Raw genomic sequence first — 15,375 nt, forward strand, 5'->3', positions numbered from 1 at the left:
TTATTACATATGTGCTATTGATTCAGCACAAGCATTTAGTACAGTTAGCTCTGTGAGTGTTATAATTACATTACATGTGATACAGATCAGCTGATTAGGTTATTACATATGTGCTATTGATTCAGCACAAGCATTTAGTACAGTTAGCTCTGTGGGTGTTATAATTACATTGCATGTGATACAGATCAGCTGTTTAGGTTATTACATATGTGCTATTGATTCAGCACAAGCATTTAGTACAGTTAGCTCTGTGAGTGTTATAATTACATTGCATGTGATACAGATCAGCTGTTTAGGTTATTACATATGTGCTATTGATTCAGCACAAGCATTTAGTACAGTTAGCTCTGTGAGTGTTATAATTGCCCATTAAATATGAATCTTCCCAGATCTACACAACATAATGGTAGAAAATATATTTAAGTGAGGCCATATCACAACTTTACAAATATATTATAATCTTTGTTTTCTATTATTTATATGAAACAATATTTTCTCTTGAAACAAATGTTTAAAATCAGTTGTTAAATTGGATACTGCAGTATTGGTATTGTACTTCCTACTAATTCTCACTGTCAGACATTTTGTCATGCGCTCCACCCCCAGTACTTTAACTTCTCTTGGTCAATGCGGCGTTGCCTTACATCACACTACATAGGGGTGTGGGACTAATAGGTACTTAGATGTTCATTTAAATTGTTTTGTTGGATAAAGTTAAGAACATTTGTGTTTACATAGAGTGATAATATAACGAGATGTTCTTTTGGCAAATTCAGTCCATTTAAAAGGAACATAAAATATAGAATTACAAAACCACAGATGCATAATAAAAATACAATACAATAAAACTTACTATGGATTTTAAAAGAGCAGTAGATTGTTTTCTGATAAATGTAGTTCTGCCTCTGTACCATGTGACAGCTATCAGCCAATAACAGACTTCTGTACCATGTGACAGCTCTCAGCCAATAACAGACTCATATGTTTATATAATGTGATCTCCTGCATATGCTAAGTAGGAGCCGGAGCCTCAGGTCATTTAAAAGGCTGTGTACAATTTAATAATGAAAATAAATTACAAACAGCAAACAGTTATTTTATATAAAAATAAAGCTAAAGGAGACATTTCCCATACACTTTATACTATTTTATACACCGGTAAAACAAGTCATTAGAAACGCATTAAAGGGACAGCAAAGTCACAATTAAACTTTATTATTCAAATTTAAACACCTTTCCCATTTCCTTCTATTATCAAATCTGCTTTATTCCCTTGGGGACCTTTGTGACAAAGCTTATAATGCACTATGGTGCGCTAGCTGCTGATTAGTGGCACATACAAGCCTCTTGTCATTGGCTCACCTTATGTGCTCAGCTAGCTCCCAGTATCGTATTGCTGCTGCTTCAATAAAGGATACCTAGAGAATGAAGAAAATATCATAAAAGAAGTCAGTTGGAAAGTTGTTGAAAATTATATGTTCTATTTAAATGATGAAAAAACATTTGAGGTTTCTTGTTATTTTAAGTGAAAACCAAATGTACAGGACACTGTCCCTTTAAGTCTGTGATCATGTGACATAAACAGCAGCAGCTGAAGGTGCAGAATACACTTACTAAGGTCTTTACTAACAACAAGAATCAGTCACAGATCAGTGGGATAAACGTTCTGATGATAAACAGGTGCAGCTAATAGAAATAAGAAATGTATTATAAAATAACCTCATTAGAAATAAAATAATATGCAGATCACAAGATATTTATCATTAGATCAGTGATGAGACTGATACAACAGGGCCATAAGCTGAGTGATATTTATTACTGGAGCAAATAGCAGCTTCACACTAATATTAAATGACAATGGTTTATCTGGGCTCTACAGTTAATTATAAACCTATAGGGAAATACAGGATTCTAATTGGCTGATACTTAATTATAAACCTATAGGGAAATACAGGATTCTAATTGGCTGATACTTAATTATAAACCTATAGGGAAATACAGAATTCTAATTGGCTGATACTTAATTATAAACCTATAGGGAAATACAGGATTCTAATTGGCTGATACTTAATTATAAACCTATAGGGAAATACAGGATTCTAATTGGCTGATACTTAATTATAAACCTATAGGGAAATACAGGATTCTAATTGGCTGATACTTAATTATAAACCTATAGGGAAATACAGGATTCTAATTGGCTGATACTTAATTATAAACCTATAGGGAAATACAGGATTCTAATTGGCTGATACTTAATTATAAACCTATAGGGAAATACAGGATTCTAATTGGCTGATACTTAATTATAAACCTATAGGGAAATACAGGATTCTAATTGGCTGATACTTAATTATAAACCTATAGGGAAATACAGAATTCTAATTGGCTGATACTTAATTATAAACCTATAGGGAAATACAGGATTCTAATTGGCTGATACTTAATTATAAACCTATAGGGAAATACAGGATTCTAATTGGCTGATACTTAATTATAAACCTATAGGGAAATACAGGATTCTAATTGGCTGATACTTAATTATAAACCTATAGGGAAATACAGGATTCTAATTGGCTGATACTTAATTATAAACCTATAGGGAAATACAGGATTCTAATTGGCTGATACTTAATTATAAACCTATAGGGAAATACAGGATTCTAATTGGCTGATACTTAACCCTTTGAGTGCTAATGACGGCTCTGATCCGTCACAGAGTTTCCCACTCTGGTGCTAATGACGGCTCAGAGCCATCACTAGCACTCTCCCACCTTGAGGGAGATCTGGGGGCTCCCACCCGCTCCTACCCCGGCGATCATGCCTGTAGAGTGCCAAGCATCACCGAGGCTTACCATTTTGCGTGGTGACGTCACCGCACAACTTTATTTATACTTAACAATGTTAAGTATAGGAGCAGGGGGCATGCTGCTTAGAAGCCTGTATCTCAGGCATCTATGCAACTACAGACCCCCAAGACCCACCATTGGAAAGGTAATCGCTTAACCTTTCCAACAGAGTAAGTCTTGGGGGTCTGAAGAAAATAAAAAAAAGTTTTAAAAAAAATTGTTAAAAAAATAAAAAAAAAAGATTAAAAAATCTTAGCACCCAGGTGGGAAAGTGCTTAGCACTCAAAGGGACACTGAATCCATTTGTTTTTCTTTTATGATTCAGCAATTCTAAGCAACTTTCTAACTTACTCCTAATATCAATGTGTCTTCATTCTCTTGCTATCTTTATTTGAAAAGCACTACATCATTTTGTGACACAGTAATTCAGTTGTACTAGCAAACAGGAGGTTAAACTAACTTGCTTTAAGAGATACAGACACATACATAAATGATTTAATAATAAATGTATTTACAAGTAACAGTAAGTAAGTAAGTGCAAGAATTAAAAAAAAGTTTAATATTACCAATAGCTACTTACTATTTTAATGATATCTATGAGGTTGATGGGATGAACACAGTTTCTGAATATTTAGTGGAATATTAGATAAAGACACTCGCATTTTATTATAAAACTTATTTCTAAGCTTCCACTTCCTATCCATATATCAAGAGCAGGAGCAGCAATGCATTACTGGGAGCTAGCTGCAAAAAAACACTGACTTCTGACTTCAGCTCAGCGTTTAAGCTGCTGCCCTCAGAGCTCTGCGAGTCCGACTGACTACTGCCTGCACTGCAAACGCACTGCGGTCCCACTCACTGACTACACGTGCAGTCAGGAGCCGATTGAGGAGACTACACGTGCAGTCAGGAGCCAATTGAGGAGACTACACATGCAGTCTGGAGCCAATTTGCCGCCAATGGGAATAGTTTCAGTTCCCACTAAGCTGCGCCAATAGGTTAAGATGATCTGTGACCCACTAGGTATCAATCACGTGTCACCCACGTGATATGCATAGCAGGCAGGGAGACAGAAAGTCGAAAACAAAAAAAAAAAAATTAAATTAAAAAAACATTTGTGCTGAAGCAGGGACACCCCTACACACTGCTGCCCACATGATAATGAGTCCCGACACACAGTTTGTGCTGAAGCAGGGACACCCCTACACACTGCTGCCCACATGATAATGAGTCCCGACACACAGTTTGTGCTGAAGCAGGGACACCCCTACACACTGCTGCCCACACACTAATGAGTCACGACACACAGTTTGTACTGCAGCAGGGACACCCCTACACACTGCTACCCACACACTAATGAGTCACGACACACAGTTTGTGCTGAAGCAGGGACGCCCCTACACACTACTGCTCATACACTAATGAGTCACGACACACAGTTTGTGCTGAAGCAGGGACACACCTACACACTGCGGCCCACACACTAATGAGTCACGACACACAGTTTGTGCTGAAGCAGGGACGCCCCTACACACTGCTGCTCATACACTAATGAGTCGCGACACACAGTTTGTACTGCAGCAGGGACACACCTACACACTGCTGCCCACACACTAATGAGTCACGACACACAGTTTGTGCTGCAGCAGGGACACCCCTACACACTGCTGCCCACACACTAATGAGTCACGACACACAGTTTGTGCTGAAGCAGGGACACACCTACACACTGCTGCCCACACACTAATGAGTCACGACACACAGTTTGTGCTGAAGCAGGGACACACCTACACACTGCGGCCCACACACTAATGAGTCACGACACACAGTTTGTGCTGAAGCAGGGACGCCCCTACACACTGCTGCTGACACACTAATGAGTCACGACACACAGTTTGTGCTGAAGCAGGGACGCCCCTACACACTGCTGCCCACACACTAATGAGTCACGACACACAGTTTGTGCTGAAGCAGGGACACACCTACACACTGCGGCCCACACACTAATGAGTCACGACACACAGTTTGTGCTGCAGCAGAGACACCCCTAAACACTGCTGCTCACACACTAATGAGTCACGACACACAGTTTGTGCTGAAGCAGGGACGCCCCTACACACTGCTGCCCACACACTAATGAGTCACGACACACAGTTTGTGCTGAAGCAGGGACACACCTACACACTGCTACCCACATGCTAATGTGTCACGACACAGTTTGTGCTGCAGCAGGGACACACCTACACACTGCTGCACACACTAATGAGTCACTACACACAGTTTGTGCTGAAGCAGGGACACCCCTACACACTGCTGCTCACACACTAAATGAGTCACGACACACAGTTTGTGCTGCAGCAGGGACACACCTACACACTGCTGCACACACTAATGAGTCACTACACACAGTTTGTGCTGCAGCAGGGACACCCCTACACACTGCTGCCCACACACTAATGAGTCACGACACACAGTTTGTGCTGAAGCAGGGACGCCCCTACACACTGCTGCCCACACACTAATGAGTCACGACACACAGTTTGTGCTGAAGCAGGGACACCCCTACACACTGCTGCCCACACGCTAATGAGTCACGACACACAGTTTGTGCTGAAGCAGGGACACCCCTACACAATGCTGCCCACACACTAATGAGTCACGACACACAGTTTGTGCTGCAGCAGGGACACCCCTACACACTGCTGCCCACACACTAATGTGTCACGACACACAGTTTGTGCTGAAGCAGGGACACCCCTACACACTGCTGCCCACACACTAATGAGTCACGACACAGTTTGTGCTGCAGCAGGGACACCCCTACACACTGCTGCCCACACACTAATGTGTCACGACACACAGTTTGTGCTGAAGCAGGGACACCCCTACACACTGCTGCCCACACACTAATGAGTCACGACACATAGTTTGTGCTGAAGCAGAGATATACCTACACACTGCTGCTCACACACTAATGAGTCACAACACACAGTTTGTGCTGCAGCAGGGACGCCCCTACACACTGCTGCCGACACACTAATGAGTCACGACACACAGTTTGTGCTGCAGCAGGGACACACCTACACACTGCTGCCCACACACTAATGAGTCACGACACACAGTTTGTGCTGCAGCAGGGACGCCCCTACACACTGCTGCCCACACACTAATGAGTCACGACACACAGTTTGTGCTGCAGCAGGGACGCCCCTACACACTGCTGCCCACACACTAATGAGTCACGACACACAGTTTGTGCTGCAGCAGGGACGCCCCTACACACTGCTGCCCACACACTAATGAGTCACGACACACAGTTTGTGCTGAAGCAGGGACACCCCTACACACTGCTGCCCACACACTAATGAGTCACGACACACAGTTTGTGCTGCAGCAGGGACACACCTACACACTGCTGCCCACACACTAATGAGTCACGACACACAGTTTGTGCTGAAGCAGGGACGCCCCTACACACTGCTGCCCACACACTAATGAGTCACGACACACAGTTTGTGCTGAAGCAGGGACACCCCTACACACTGCTGCCCACACACTAATGAGTCACGACACACAGTTTGTGCTGCAGCAGGGACACACCTACACACTGCTGCCGACACACTAATGAGTCACGACACACAGTTTGTGCTGAAGCAGGGACACACCTACACACTGCTGCCCACACACTAATGAGTCACGACACACAGTTTGTGCTGAAGCAGGGACACACCTACACACTGCTGCCCACACACTAATGAGTCACGACACACAGTTTGTGCTGAAGCAGGGACGCCCCTACACACTGCTGCCCACACACTAATGAGTCACGACGCACAGTTTGTGCTGAAGCAGGGACGCCCCTACACACTGCTGCCCACACACTAATGAGTCACGACACACTGCTACACACGACACACTGCTACACACTGCTGCTCACACACTAATGAGTCACGACACACAGTTTGTGCTGCAGCAGGGACACCCCTACACACTGCTGCCCACACACTAATGAGTCACAACACACAGTTTGTGCTGAAGCAGGGACACCCCTACACACTGCTGCTCACACACTAATGAGTCACGACACACAGTTTGTGCTGCAGCAGGGACGCCCCTACACACTGCTGCCCACACACTAATGAGTAACGACACACAGTTTGTGCTGCAGCAGGGACGCCCCTACACACTGCTGCTGACACACTAATGAGTCACAACACATAGTTTGTGCTGAAGCAGGGACACCCCTACACACTGCTGCCCACACACTAATGAGTCACGACACACAGTTTGTACTGAAGCAGGGACACCCCTACACACTGCTGCCCACACACTAATGTGTCACGACACACAGTTTGTGCTGCAGCAGGGACACCCCTACACACTGCTGCCCACACACTAAAGAGTCACGACACACAGTTTGTGCTGCAGCAGGGACACCCCTACACACTGCTGCCCACACACTAATGAGTCACGACACACAGTTTGTGCTGAAGCAGGGACACCCCTACACACTGCTGCCCACACACTGAGTCACGACACACAGTTTGTGCTGCAGCAGGGACACCCCTACACACTGCTGCCCACACACTAATGAGTCACGACACACAGTTTGTGCTGCAGCAGGGACACACCTACACACTGCTGCCCACACACTAATGAGTCACGACACACAGTTTGTGCTGCAGCAGGGACGCCCCTACACACTGCTGCCCACACACTAATGAGTCACGACACACAGTTTGTGCTGCAGCAGGGACGCCCCTACACACTGCTGCCCACACACTAATGAGTCACGACACACAGTTTGTGCTGCAGCAGGGACGCCCCTACACACTGCTGCCCACACACTAATGAGTCACGACACACAGTTTGTGCTGAAGCAGGGACACCCCTACACACTGCTGCCCACACACTAATGAGTCACGACACACAGTTTGTGCTGCAGCAGGGACACACCTACACACTGCTGCCCACACACTAATGAGTCACGACACACAGTTTGTGCTGAAGCAGGGACGCCCCTACACACTGCTGCCCACACACTAATGAGTCACGACACACAGTTTGTGCTGAAGCAGGGACACCCCTACACACTGCTGCCCACACACTAATGAGTCACGACACACAGTTTGTGCTGCAGCAGGGACACACCTACACACTGCTGCCGACACACTAATGAGTCACGACACACAGTTTGTGCTGAAGCAGGGACACACCTACACACTGCTGCCCACACACTAATGAGTCACGACACACAGTTTGTGCTGAAGCAGGGACACACCTACACACTGCTGCCCACACACTAATGAGTCACGACACACAGTTTGTGCTGAAGCAGGGACGCCCCTACACACTGCTGCCCACACACTAATGAGTCACGACGCACAGTTTGTGCTGAAGCAGGGACGCCCCTACACACTGCTGCCCACACACTAATGAGTCACGACACACTGCTACACACGACACACTGCTACACACTGCTGCTCACACACTAATGAGTCACGACACACAGTTTGTGCTGCAGCAGGGACACCCCTACACACTGCTGCCCACACACTAATGAGTCACAACACACAGTTTGTGCTGAAGCAGGGACACCCCTACACACTGCTGCTCACACACTAATGAGTCACGACACACAGTTTGTGCTGCAGCAGGGACGCCCCTACACACTGCTGCCCACACACTAATGAGTAACGACACACAGTTTGTGCTGCAGCAGGGACGCCCCTACACACTGCTGCTGACACACTAATGAGTCACAACACATAGTTTGTGCTGAAGCAGGGACACCCCTACACACTGCTGCCCACACACTAATGAGTCACGACACACAGTTTGTACTGAAGCAGGGACACCCCTACACACTGCTGCCCACACACTAATGTGTCACGACACACAGTTTGTGCTGCAGCAGGGACACCCCTACACACTGCTGCCCACACACTAAAGAGTCACGACACACAGTTTGTGCTGCAGCAGGGACACCCCTACACACTGCTGCCCACACACTAATGAGTCACGACACACAGTTTGTGCTGAAGCAGGGACACCCCTACACACTGCTGCCCACACACTGAGTCACGACACACAGTTTGTGCTGCAGCAGGGACACCCCTACACACTGCTGCCCACACACTAATGAGTCACGACACACAGTTTGTGCTGAAGCAGGGACACCCCTACACACTGCTGCCCACACACTAATGAGTCACGACACACAGTTTGTGCTGAAGCAGGGACACACCTACACACTGCTGCTCACACACTAATGAGTCACTACACACAGTTTGTGCTGCAGCAGGGACGCCCCTACACACTGCTGCCCACACACTAATGAGTCACGACGCACAGTTTGTGCTGAAGCAGGGACACCCCTACACACTGCTGCCCACACACTAATGAGTCACGACACACAGTTTGTGCTGAAGCAGGGACACCCCTACACACTGCTGCCCACACACTAATGAGTCACGACACACAGTTTGTGCTGAAGCAGGGACACCCCTACACACTGCTGCCCACACACTAATGAGTCACGACACACAGTTTGTGCTGCAGCAGGGATACACCTACACACTGCTGCCCACACACTAATGAGTCACGACACACAGTTTGTGCTGAAGCAGGGACGCCCCTACACACTGCTGCCCACACACTAATGAGTCACAACACACAGTTTGTGCTGCAGCAGGGACGCCCCTACACACTGCTGCCCACACACTAATGAGTCACGGCACACAGTTTGTGCTGAAGCAGGGACACACCTACACACTGCTGCCCACACACTAATGAGTCACGACACACAGTTTGTGCTGAAGCAGGGACACCCCTACACACTGCTGCCCACACACTAATGAGTCACAACACACAGTTTGTGCTGCAGTAGGGACACCCCTACACACTGCTGCCGACACACTAATGAGTCACGACACACAGTTTGTGCTGAAGCAGGGACGCCCCTACACACTGCTGCCCACACACTAATGAGTCACGACAGTTTGTGCTGCAGCAGGGACACCCCTACACACTGCTGCCCACACACTAATGAGTCACGACACAGTTTGTGCTGAAGCAGGGACACACCTACACACTGCTGCCCACACACTAATGAGTCACGACACACAGTTTGTGCTGCAGCAGGGACGCCCCTACACACTGCTGCCCACACACTAATGAGTCACGACACACAGTTTGTGCTGCAGCAGGGACACCCCTACACACTGCTGCCCATACACTAATGAGTCACGACACACAGTTTGTGCTGAAGCAGGGACACCCCTACACACTGCTGCCCACACACTAATGAGTCACGACACACAGTTTGTGCTGAAGCAGGGACGCCCCTACACACTACTGCTCACACACTAATGAGTCACGATACACAGTTTGTGCTGCAGCAGAGACACCCCTACACACTGCTACCCACACACTAATGAGTCACGATACACAGTTTGTGCTGCAGCAGGGACGCCCCTACACACTGCTGCCCACACACTAATGAGTCACGACACACAGTTTGTGCTGAAGCAGGGACGCCCCTACACACTGCTGCCCACACACTAATGAGTCACGACACACAGTTTGGAAAGTGGATCCAATAGGCAAAATCAGCAAAGTTTTTTTATAGTTTTAAAATGTGTGTGTGGATATTTTATTCCTCTATACATCCCTGATATAAATGATGGTGCATTATAGACATTTATACAAACTAATGTTATTGTCATAAAGGGTTTTGTCAGCTGTAAAACACAAAGACCTAAATACCATTGAGGCGGTAAGTTGTGAAAACTAAGTGATAAAAACATTTATCGCCATTAAAGTCTATGGAGAATTTTTATGACACCAGCAGTTTCCAAACTTTACCACCGGAATGAAAAGCCAGCCAAAGTATGATCTGTTGTAACCATATAGAAAAGGCAATTAAATCTCTGGTTAAAGGGACAGTCTACTCCAGAATTGTTATATTTTAAAAAAAGATAGATAATCCCTTTATTACCCATTCCCCAGTTTTGCATAATCAACACGGTTATATTAATATACTTTTTACCTCTGTGATTACTTTGTATCTAAGCCTCTGCAGACTGCCCCTTATCTCAGTTATATTAATATACTTTTTACCTCTGTGATTACCCTGTATCTAAGCCTCTGCAGACTGCCCCTTATCTCGGTTATATTAATATACTTTTTACCTCTGTGATTATCTTGTATCTAAGCCTCTGCAGACTGCCCCCCTATCTCAGATCTTTTGACAGACTTGTATTTTACTCAGTCAGTGCTGACTCAAAAAACTCCACAGGAGTGAGCATGTTATCTATATAGCACACATGAACTAGCAGTGTCTTGCTGTGAAAAGCTATAAACATGCCCTAATAGATAAAAGATAAGAGGCAATAAATTAGCATATGTGCCTATCTATGTTTAGCTTTCAATAAAGAATGCCAAGAGAAAAAAACTGATTTGACGATAAACATACATTTGAAAAATGATTTTCCAGTCTTAAGAATTATAAGTGCACCCTACAGGCTTCATAAACCTGACCCTGCTACATATCTGCCCCTAGTTAGATCATGTAAAACAATACAAGTGTTGCTAGCAAAATAGCACTGACAACCCTTTGGAACAGCCAATAGAATGTGAGTTCAATCCTATTGGCTGATTGCATCAGCAAATAGGATTTTTCCTACCTTACTTTCGATTGGCTAATAGAATTCTATCAGCCAATCAGAATTCAAGGGACGCCATCTTGGATGACGTCATTTAAAGGAATATTAATTTGTCGGGTTGTCGTCAGCCTGGAAGGATGCTCCGCGTCGGATGTCTTGAAGATGGACCCGCTCCGCTCCGGATGGATGAAGATAGAAGATGCCGTCTGGATGAAGACTTCTGCCCATCTGGAGGACCACTTCTGCCCGGCTTCGTTGAGGACTTCAGCCGGTTGGGTGAAGACGTCTCAAGGTAGGGTGATCTTCAGGGGGTTAGTGTTAGGTTTTTTTAAGGGGGGATTGGGTGGGTTTTAATGTTGGGGGGGGTATTGTATTTTTTTTTACAGGTAAAAGAGCTGATTACTTTGGGGCAATGCCCCGCAAAAGGCCCTTTTAAGGGCTATTTGTAATTTAGTATAGGGTAGGGATTTTTATTATTTTGGGGGGCTTTTTTATTTTATTAGGAGGATTAGATTAGTGGTAATTAGTTTAAAATTCTTGTAATTATTTTATTATTTTCTGTAATTTAGTGTTTTTTTTTGTACTTTAGTTAATTTTATTTAATTGTAATTAATTGTAGTTAATGTAGGTAATTAATTTAATTATAGTGTAGTGTAAGGTGTAATTGTAACTTAGGTTAGGTTTTATTTTACAGGTACTTTGTATTTATTTTAACTAGGAAGCTATTAAATAGTTAATAACTATTTAATAACTATTCTACATAGTTAAAATAAATACAAAGTTGCCTGTAAAATAAAAATAAACCATAAACTAGATACAATGTAACTATTAGTTATATTGTAGCTAGCTTATGGTTTATTTTATAGGTAAGTATTTAGTTTTAAATAGGAATAATTTAGTTAATGATAGGAATTTTATTTAGATTTATTTAAATTGTATTTAAGTTAGTGGGTGTTAGATTTAGGTTTAGGGGTTAATATGTTTATTATAGTGGCGGCAGTGTAGGGCGGCAGATTAGGGGTTAAACAATTTATTTTGTTGCGTCAGGGTCCGGGAGCGGCAGGATAGGGGTTAATAATGTTATGTAGGTGGCGGTGGTATAGGGGGCAGCAGTTTAGGGGTTAATAAATTTAATGTAGGTGGCGGCTGTGTAGGGGGGGGCAGAGGGGTGTTTAGACTTGGAGGTACATGTTAGGGTGTTAGGTGTAGACATTCCCATAGGAATCAATGGGATATCGGGCAGCAGCGAACATGAACTTTGCTGCTTTCCGACTCCCATTGATTCCTATACTATCCGTTGCCTCCAGGGCGGCGGATTGAAAACCAGGTACGTTGGGCCGGAAAAGTGCCGAGTGTACCTGCTAGTTTTTTGATAACTAGCAAAAGTAGTCAGATTGTGCCGAACTTGCGTTCGGAACATCTGGAGTGACGTAAGCATCGATCTGTGTCGGAGTCCGGCGAATCGTATGTTACGTCACTATATTCTACTTTTGCCGGTCTGTAGGGTTTGATAACTAAGGCGAATCAAGCTCGCCACAAATACACTGCGGAATTCCAAACTATGTTGGGGGGGTTTAGTCATTGGAAATCTATTTTTTTTTCTATTTGGAAAGTGTATTCACTAGACCTGTGTGCTAGATTAGTGCAACAACAATCACAAGTCTCATGAAAATAAATTGTTCTATATTCTTTTAAGCCAGGGCTGCCCTCTGCGCTAGTTACTGTGCATCCTTCTGCGCTAGTTACTCTGCTTCCTTCTGTGCTAGTTACCGTGCGCCCCCGCAGCACTAGTTACCCTGCACCCCCCGATAAAGCAGGACTGATAACGTGCGTTTTGGGGGCTTCTGGTAGGTCGGCAAACAAGAGCCGTAGAACTTGCCCTGTGCAACTGGACATTTAATGTAAATATATTATTTGTGTGTGTAACCAACAAAATGTATAAGCAGCCCTAAATACTGACCTGCGGCCCCTGTGAGTTAGGGCCCATCACTGGCAAATCTGACCATAATGCAGCTAATCCTTCCCATACATTCATATCTACACATATATTTATTTATAATATAACACTTTAGCTGTTGTCTGCTTTACAAATGAATAAACTACACCTGTGTGATGACGCGTGAGCTGCACATTATACACATTATATGATACTCAGGGGGGTAGTTATCAAGCCGTCAACCTCAAATACGCTGGAATTCCGCAGCGTATTTGTGGCAAGGCTGATTCGCCTTAGTTATCAAAGGCTAGAGACCGGAAAAAGTAGAATTTAGTGACGTAAGCTTTGATCCGCCAGACTCAGTCCGACACAGATTGATTCTTACGTCACTCCAGATGTTGCGCACACAAGTGCGGCACAATCTGACTACTTTTGCTAGTTATCAAAAAACTAGCAGGTACGCTCGGCACTTTTCCGGCCCAGTGTACCTGGTTTTCAATCCCATAGGAATCAATGGGAGTCTGACCATAGCGAAAGTTCATGTTCGCTGCTGCCCAACATCCCATTGATTCCTATGGCAGCTGTCTACACCTAACACCCTAACATGTACCCCGAGTCTAAACACCCCTAATCTGCCCCCCTACACCGCCGCAACTAAATAAATGTATTACCCCCTAAACCGCCGCTCCCTGACCCTGCCGCAACTATAATATATGTATTAACCTCTAAACCACCGCTCCCAGACCCCGCCGCCACCTACATGATACCTATTAACCCCTATCCTGCCCCCCCTATACCGTCGCCACCTGTAATAAAGTTATTAAGCCCTATCCTGCCGATCCCGGACCTCGCTGCAACTAAATAGTTTAACCCCTAAACCGCCGCTCCCGGACCCCGCCGCAACCTATATTAAACTTATTAACCCCTAATCTGCCCCCCCTACACCTATAATACATTTATTAACCCCTATCCTGCCCCCCCCCTACACCGCCGCCACTGTAATAAAATTATTAACCCCTAAACCTAAGTCTAACCCTAACCCTAACACCCCCCAACTTAAATATTAAATAAATCTAAATAATATTTCTATTATTAACTAAATTAATCCTATTTAAAACTAAATACTATTTTTTGCAGGAATCATATGTGGATATGGTATTGTGTGTATTTTTCTATATATGATATGAACTCTCAATCAATATTACTATTGTATAGATATTAGATCAACAATTTGTATACCCGTTAGGTTTTTTATTCATGTTTATGTATATGTAATCCATTTTTATGATTAGCGATATTTTAGTATTCTTACCACAGTTTTTAACATAACTTGTTTTTATATGAAGTTTTTATGTGTGTTGTATAATATTTTATGCATATCTATTAGTTTGTTCAAACTTTCTAGAGCTGTGAAGTACAAATAACATGGCGATTAATCATTATTAATTTGCCTCGTTTAGCAATTGGAGGATATCCGGTTGCTTGCTAACATATAACTCCCAGCTCCTGTTGTATCTTTAGTTCTTGAGAAAGTCCCGTCGTACGGGACGAAACGCGTAGAACGTAGCTTTATGAACATTCTATTTTTCACCCAGTGAAGCCACCGTAGGTCCTCGTGTGCAGTGAGCTCAGCACTAGGGGTTCTCCTATTGGTACTGAGCGGAGGGTGTGTGGAGGTGTGTCCCTGACGCAGCGGTTAGAGATATCGGAGTACCCGCTGTTACATTTACTGAAATTTGATGATCCATAAAAATACAACTGGACCCTAGCCATACGTGTATGAGGGACAACTTTAATTTTGATGTGCCTGTTTTTATCTTAACTCTTGTGAGTATATTATCTTGTGTGTTTCACCTGAATAAATATTTCTACACTTGAATCGCGTCCTGCGCTTCTCTCCTTTCATCCTATTCTAGAAATTGCA

At 44.4% G+C, this 15,375-nt stretch overlaps 1 protein-coding gene across 1 annotated transcript in view; it reads right to left on the minus strand.

Moving 5' to 3' along the window:
* LOC128659760 (oocyte zinc finger protein XlCOF6-like) overlaps positions 1-1,422 on the minus strand; it is a 308,094-nt gene extending 306,672 nt beyond the window's left edge. Inside the window, exon 1 of the mRNA XM_053713339.1 lies at positions 1,363-1,422. The gene's annotated coding sequence lies outside the window, so the exon portion shown is untranslated. The remainder of the gene's footprint in view (positions 1-1,362) is intronic.
* Between the last annotated feature and the right edge of the window lie 13,953 nt (positions 1,423-15,375).

The sequence above is a fragment of the Bombina bombina genome, chromosome 5, assembly GCF_027579735.1.
Source record: "Bombina bombina isolate aBomBom1 chromosome 5, aBomBom1.pri, whole genome shotgun sequence".
NCBI classification, from domain to species: domain Eukaryota; kingdom Metazoa; phylum Chordata; class Amphibia; order Anura; family Bombinatoridae; genus Bombina; species Bombina bombina.